The sequence below is a fragment of the Rhagoletis pomonella genome, unplaced genomic scaffold, assembly GCF_013731165.1.
Source record: "Rhagoletis pomonella isolate Grant_MI unplaced genomic scaffold, Rhpom_1.0 Rhpom_scaffold_00003, whole genome shotgun sequence".
NCBI lineage: Eukaryota > Metazoa > Arthropoda > Insecta > Diptera > Tephritidae > Rhagoletis > Rhagoletis pomonella.
In genome coordinates, this window is record NW_023458557.1 from 77567897 (window position 1) to 77574716 (window position 6820).

The 6820-nt window shown below is 33.7% G+C and overlaps 1 long non-coding RNA gene across 1 annotated transcript; it reads left to right on the forward strand.

The window, feature by feature from the left end:
- The first annotated feature begins 229 nt into the window (after positions 1-229).
- LOC118736658 lies at positions 230-557 on the forward strand. The gene is made up of 2 exons (XR_004992758.1): positions 230-324; positions 436-557. It is a non-coding gene; the product is annotated as an uncharacterized LOC118736658 (long non-coding RNA).
- The last annotated feature ends 6263 nt before the right edge of the window (positions 558-6820 follow it).

Here is a 6820-nt window from a genome sequence, read left to right on the forward strand (position 1 = left end):
CACACAGCTGATCTTGCAAACGCCAGAATAATAGATGTAGAAAAGAGAGAGAGGACAAGATACACGATTGAGAGAATATTCTATCATTCTTGGACAAGATACACACTAGAGAGCCTTCGCATATTAGAGAATAGAAAAAGAACGATGAATACAAAAGAAGACACAGATGATATTGCGGCTACTTATTTATTATGTTTGTGACAAGAAAATCAGTATGAAAAGTGTACCAAACGATAATGGTACAATGCTCTAGCTTTTAAGTGTTTATGTTTTAGTGTTTATATGTTTATGTGTTTATATGTTAACAAATATACGTATATGAAAGTAAGTGTATATATTTGCTGCGTGATAAATTCAAATATTGAGACTTTATTAACTACATGTTCCTAATTGTTTTTGTTTGTATCTTCTTTTGTTTGTTAATTTAAAATAAAGATTGGCCCCTGAGGATGCTAAGGAGTTTAGCGAAACGTAGGGCAAAGCAGTGAAGAAAAAACGTTGTTTTTACTTGCACTAATCACCAACTAGGCCAAAGAAGCTCATCAAAATTAATAAAATTTATGAAAAAATTCCGTTCAAGCTCTGTCGTCGAGTCACTGTTTTGCAAAAGTACTTTCCAAAACTCATAAAACACTGAAACTGAACTACAGTTGAGACCCATTACAATTTGAGTGACGACGTAGTTTATTTCACGGGAGACCTAGGAATCTGTACCTAAACCTTTGAATATTTTCCTGTCTCACTTTTGTTTCGAGAGTAGGAAAAAATGATCTTGTGAAGGCCATCTAAATTCAGTAAATTCCTTTGAGAAAAACTTTCATTTTTTTTTTCTTTATAAGCTTCCACATGAATATGTGTACGTAAACAAATATTGCGAAGAGTATTATAGTTAATGCGAAGCCCATTTTTTTGTTTCCCTTTCTGATCACAGATTTTCTCAAAGTTATTAAAGCATTGGGGAAAGAGTCCTTCTTGCTTCCCCCAAATCAGTAATATTTCCTCAGTAAAATATTCGCAGGTGATTGTTTTACCCTTTTCAACGCATCCCAAATGTCGCCACAACTTTCTTTGGCATAGAGATCCCCCTTGGCTTCTTTGGTACACGTTCACGCGGAGAAGTCTACTGCTCTGACTATTCTTTGATATCTGTCATATTGTGATGGTCCCTTCGTTTGTACCCGGCAAAAACTTTGATATGTATATCTGCTCAGTTGAGATGACATTGGCCTTGCGCTCTTTCTCTCTCTGTAAAAATTCCAAATGAGCGCTTCAAATGAATCAATGCGCTTATAAAATAAATAATAACTATTTTTGTGAACAGAAATTGTGCGCCTCCTGCCTGCTCATTCATTAAATTATCTAACTACATATGAGATTTTTATCTGCGTGTTAGCTATCAACTTTAGAATTTTAGATATAACTACATTTTTAAGTCTGCGATTTGTGGGGCACATTTAGAAATTTCATTAAGTTTTTTCGAAGTCAAATACTTTGGTATGAATTATTTACAAGTCAATTCTGGCTAAGATTGTAAGAAGTCTTTCGTAAGACAGATGACGAAATATTTCGAAAGATTTTTGTAATTCCGCTACAAAAATTAAAAAAAAAGCTCTCTCATTCACCACTCGTGGTAAAAAAATATTTTCAGAGAAAGCACTGGAATATCATATAGGTTGCGTCCTTACAACAGTCGAAGAGAGATCCGACTTCAAAACCTCGAGTAGCGAGTTTTGTTGTACTATATTTTTTTATTTTTTTTTTTTATTTAAGTTTCTTTTAATTACTAGATTTCATTGTCTTCAAAAGAGAAAAAATTTATTTTCAAATTTCATTTAATTTTTAAAAGTTTGAGTTTTTTTTGTTTCTAAAAGAAAATTATATGTATATTTTTTAATTTCATTAATTTTTTAGAAACGTACTTTATTTTTTGCTATAGTTTAATAAATTTTTTCATTTAATTTTTCTTTTTGGTTTTAGATTTTATTGTTTTAAAAAGAAAACTACTTTTTTCAAGTCATTTCATTTTTATAATCTCATTTTACATTTTTAATTAATATATTTTTAAAATTTTATCTTTTTACATTTTTTTAATGTAATTTTCTTTTATTTTTTAGATATTGTTTTAGAAATAAAAATATTTTGCTACCAATATTATTAAGACAGATTAATATGTAGTAACAAAAATATAAACATATATTTTTTTTTGAAGTGAAAGTTCTTAGGCGGCGGTATTGCAAAAATGGAGAGTGAAATTTTTAATACTGAAAACGTTACATAAGTGAGAAGGAAGGGGGAAAAAAGAAATAAAGCGACACGTGACGGGTACGAGTACCTACTTATGTATATACATACATATGTATGTCTTGTGATGTGCTGAATTGTCGGTACCCAATACTTAAAAAAGGTTTCGGTACCCAACACTTCCTTATCGGTAGCCGATACTGATTCTTTACATTAAACCTTCGTCATTGTAACCAGTTAGCGACAAGTTTCGGATCGATATCGCACTTGCTGCCGTAAAAATATTTCATATCATACGTCAACAAAACCGATACCGATTCGAAAATTGTCGCTAACAGGTTACAGAATCTGTCGCAAACTGGTTACAGAATCTGAATTGTCGGTACCCAATCCTTAAAAAAGGTTTCGGTACCCAACACTTCCTTATCGGTAGCCGATACTGATTCTTTACATTAAACCTTCGCCATTGTAACCAGTTAGCGACAAGTTTCGGATCGATATCGCACTTGTTGCCGTAAAAATATTTCATATCATACGTCAACAAAACCGATACCGATTCGAAAATTGTCGCTAACAGGTTACAGAATCTGTCGCAAACTGCATACAGAATCTGCCTACAAAAATGATATCGTCCGATTCAGCTGGAACAAAAATGCTTCAAATAAGTATATACATCTTTCATTTGAGTCAGTTATAAAAGCTCTATGGGCTCCTACATTCGGGTTTTGATAGGCGAGTCTCCCCTGAACCGTTTTTTCCATATTTTTGGCCTATGTGCGCTCTTTTTCGAAACCTAAATGTTTCAGTACCGAGTATCGAGAGTATTGGATACTTCAAGGCATTGACTCAGCACATCACTACTGCTGTCAAAACAGCTGATTCTGTCAAATTCGCTGAGAGCCGATTAGCGGTATTGCCATCGGCGCCACCTTCTGTATTCTCTCCACCGTGGTATGGATATATTTATGATGAAGCAAACGGGCTTCGTTGATGTACTGATGGGCATATGTATGTATGTACTTATGGACAGCAATGTTTTCATTTTCGTACATATGTTTGAATGGTTGTATATATATATTTGTACGTATGCAGTACATATGTAATGAGACTGCTCGCAAAATTGCAATGTTTGTGGGCAAAACGTCCAACTTGATTGCGGATTGATTTGAACCAAAGTTTTCGGCTTGCATTATGTCAAAAGGATGTGTTTGTTGTAATTCATTCTGTCCACCATTATACCATTATGCGTAGGCCAATTGATGAAATCATTTCATGCGTTTGAGTAGAAACTGAATGAATGAACACCATTTCATGATTACAATTAACGCGAAATAGAGTTTATCCACTTAGTTTTTACTAGTGAAATGATTTCGTGAATTGGACTACGCATACATGTGATACTTATGCTTTTAATTTATAAAGTAATTTTATGTTTTTATACTCTTGCCACCACATGAATATATGAATTCGTGATAAGAATATATGAACTTGAATAAATGCATTTTGCAAACAAAAGTGCGTACGTTACTTAGTGCCTTGGTAATGGCGAATTCGTAGGGATCTATTGATTGCATTATAAACATTTTTATTTATTTGTTAAACATTCAATTACTTCCATTACAACCCGGTCCTATGGATGCTAAAAGCGCGAATTCGTATAAGGTGGTGTTACCGGAAAATGTATAAATAAATTATATGTATGTATATCAGAAAATTAATAAGATGAAATGAAATTATTGTTTGATTTCTAACCAAACCTATGTATGTTGTAACTCAATCGCCTAATGGTTTGCCGAACCGTAAACATATGTTTACACATCCAATTTCGTGAGTAGGTATCTGGTACTCACACCTTTTTTTAAGAAGTTTCACTTCTATCATTGTACGGTGTTACACACGCATTTTTTATTTTTTATTTGGTTTAATTTTTAAGTATTGTTTTCTTTTTTGGTTTAATTTTTTTTCCAACTTAATTTTCTTTTAGCTTTTAGATTTTATTGTTTTAAAAAAAAAAAATTTTTATATTTTTTTCAATTAATTTTCAAAAATATTTATTTTTGCTTTATTTTCATTTTATTTCGTTTCTCTTGTAAAATTATTTTCTTTTGTTTATTAATTTTTATTGTTTTAAGAAGAAAAATATATATATTGTTTTAATTCAATTTAATTTTTAAATAACTTATTGCTATAAGGCGAATAGCACGACGCTAAGACCTCCTCGTTAGCAGGTCTTTCTATTTGTCTTTCGAGGGAGAGTAACGAGCTTTCCAGATAAGTAGTTGCCAGAATTGACAATTGGGTTACGAAAGACTTTCAGTTTGAAAAGACTGTGGTGAGTTGAAAGACAGCTGCCAGAATTGCGCTGTTAAGTTAAGTTATTCTGCTAACTGTTTGACATATTTCCAAGTGTACCCAAAAGTATACTTTACAATCGTATGCACATAATAGTTTGTTATCATGACGAAATTGTAACTCAATAGCTTTCACAAGCTTTTTCACTCAAACAACTTACCAACTGTGAAGAGTTGCAATTTTTCAAATTGACCGCCACTTGACTTTTTGGTTAAGCCATACGCTCATACATGCTAGACGTACGCGCAACTTAGAGGCGCCTGAGTGCACACATTGATATAAGTTATGGCGCTTGAAAGTATGCAACAATAGTGAAAGTATGTAAAGGGCAACGATGAGGAAAGCAGGATGAAGAGTAGGTACAAAGCGGTTGGCAAGTCGTGGGAGTCGAAGAAAATATTAGAGAAATATTTAAGTAAGTAGCATAAAAAATATGAGAGGTAGGCAAGGACTTACGCCACTTGCAAAATAAACAACTCATATGTACTCAATATAGGAACATGTACATATGTATGCATGTCTTCCGCATATAGCGAACGCGACAACAACAATGAATACAATAAAGCAGTCAGCAAAAATTTTGCAAATAACAATGACAACAAACTTTTTACAAGTTTGCTCCGCTGAGCGTTCAATATCAGCCGGAAGAGGGTGATAACTCAGACGTAAACAGAAAAATAACAACAACAACAGAAACAAAAGTAGCTATAAACTCCACAAAAACAAACGGAGAAGAGAAGTTGGAGGATGACATTGAAAGTGAAAATTGTAGCCATATCACGAATAAACCATAAAACAGCAATACAAAGACGATAAAAAAGTAAATATGTAGCAACAAATAAGCAGAAACTAAAAAGCGCCACGAATGCATGAAAAGCAAATTTGGCCAAAATAGCTGCATAAAAAGAAACATAAATTCAACAAAGGCGTCAATAGCAATGACATTGCCAAAGCACACAAACCAAACAATGAAAGTGTCAGAGTGGCAAGTGAAAACGAACGCACCACTAATGGTGACAACAAGCACCCACTCACCCACACACCCACACGCCCACACATGCGCGAGCGTATAAAAGTCAAAGAAAGTTACCAACTAAAACTACCAACCAACCGTAACTGATTCGCTTCCTTTCAAGTTTTGTGTGCCTTTGCGTTTAGTTGTTGTATCATAGTTTTTTTTTTTTTTTGTATTGCCAAATATATGCTTGGCAATTGTCCCTGAAATTTACGGGCAAAACTGCAATAAATCTTTGGCAAAACGACAACAAATAATACTCGATTGTTGTTTTTTTTTTTTTTTTTTTTTGTTATGTCGCCTAGGCTTAGGTGCGCACTTCAAAGCTGCTATGTACCGCAGCTGTGTGCTTTCGTTTTTTGGCTTTTTGGCTTCCCTTGGTTGGCTTGTCCAAAAGTTTTTGACTTTCAAAAACAAAGAAGAATTGGTTTGCAATTATTTTTGAATTGCAACAAGGCGATAGGAGATCTAACTAACTACACGTGGCGGAATAAAACATTCTGCGTTCGTAATCGTAGAAAACTGTTCGACGGTAGGAAGGAGCTAAAAATCAAAGTAAATAAAAGTGTACGAAAGAAGGTAAAAAAAAAACAAATTTCTGCAACTAAAGTGCCCAGATTTTCATTTGCTTAAAGAAAATATAGCACAAGCACATTGGATATTCGCTGAAGATATGTAACTGAAAATGTGGACATTTAAGGTCATTGAAAGTCGCTGCCTGATTTGCTTTTGAGCTTAGCCGAGCCTTGGGGATGCGTTGTGACAATGTGGGTATTTGGTCGGTAGTTGGTGAAAAGTTTCGAATGTGACAAAATACACAACTGGGAAAATTTACTGAAAATAAATTAGATAGCTCAGCAGCGCAGAAAACGCTTAAGGTTTAAGTATTGGGAGACGCAAAAAATATGCTCCCTAAATAATCACTGATGTGATTAGGGATTTTTTTTGAAAAGTCAAGTGAAGGAAAATTTCGCAATGCAGGACGCAATTAACTCTAGGACCTTTGTGAAACCCTGCGCATTGTATTTACTCTGACCCCTTTAACCAATTCGTACTTGGAATATTTTTTACATCCAGTTAGTTTTTGAATGACCAAAAACTTAATGCCAGTTTTTAAGTGAGCAAAAATTTATGTCATGCGTTTTTCAGTGATCAAAAATTTATGGCCAATTGTTAGGTAACTAAAAATTTATGTCCACTTTTTAAATGCCA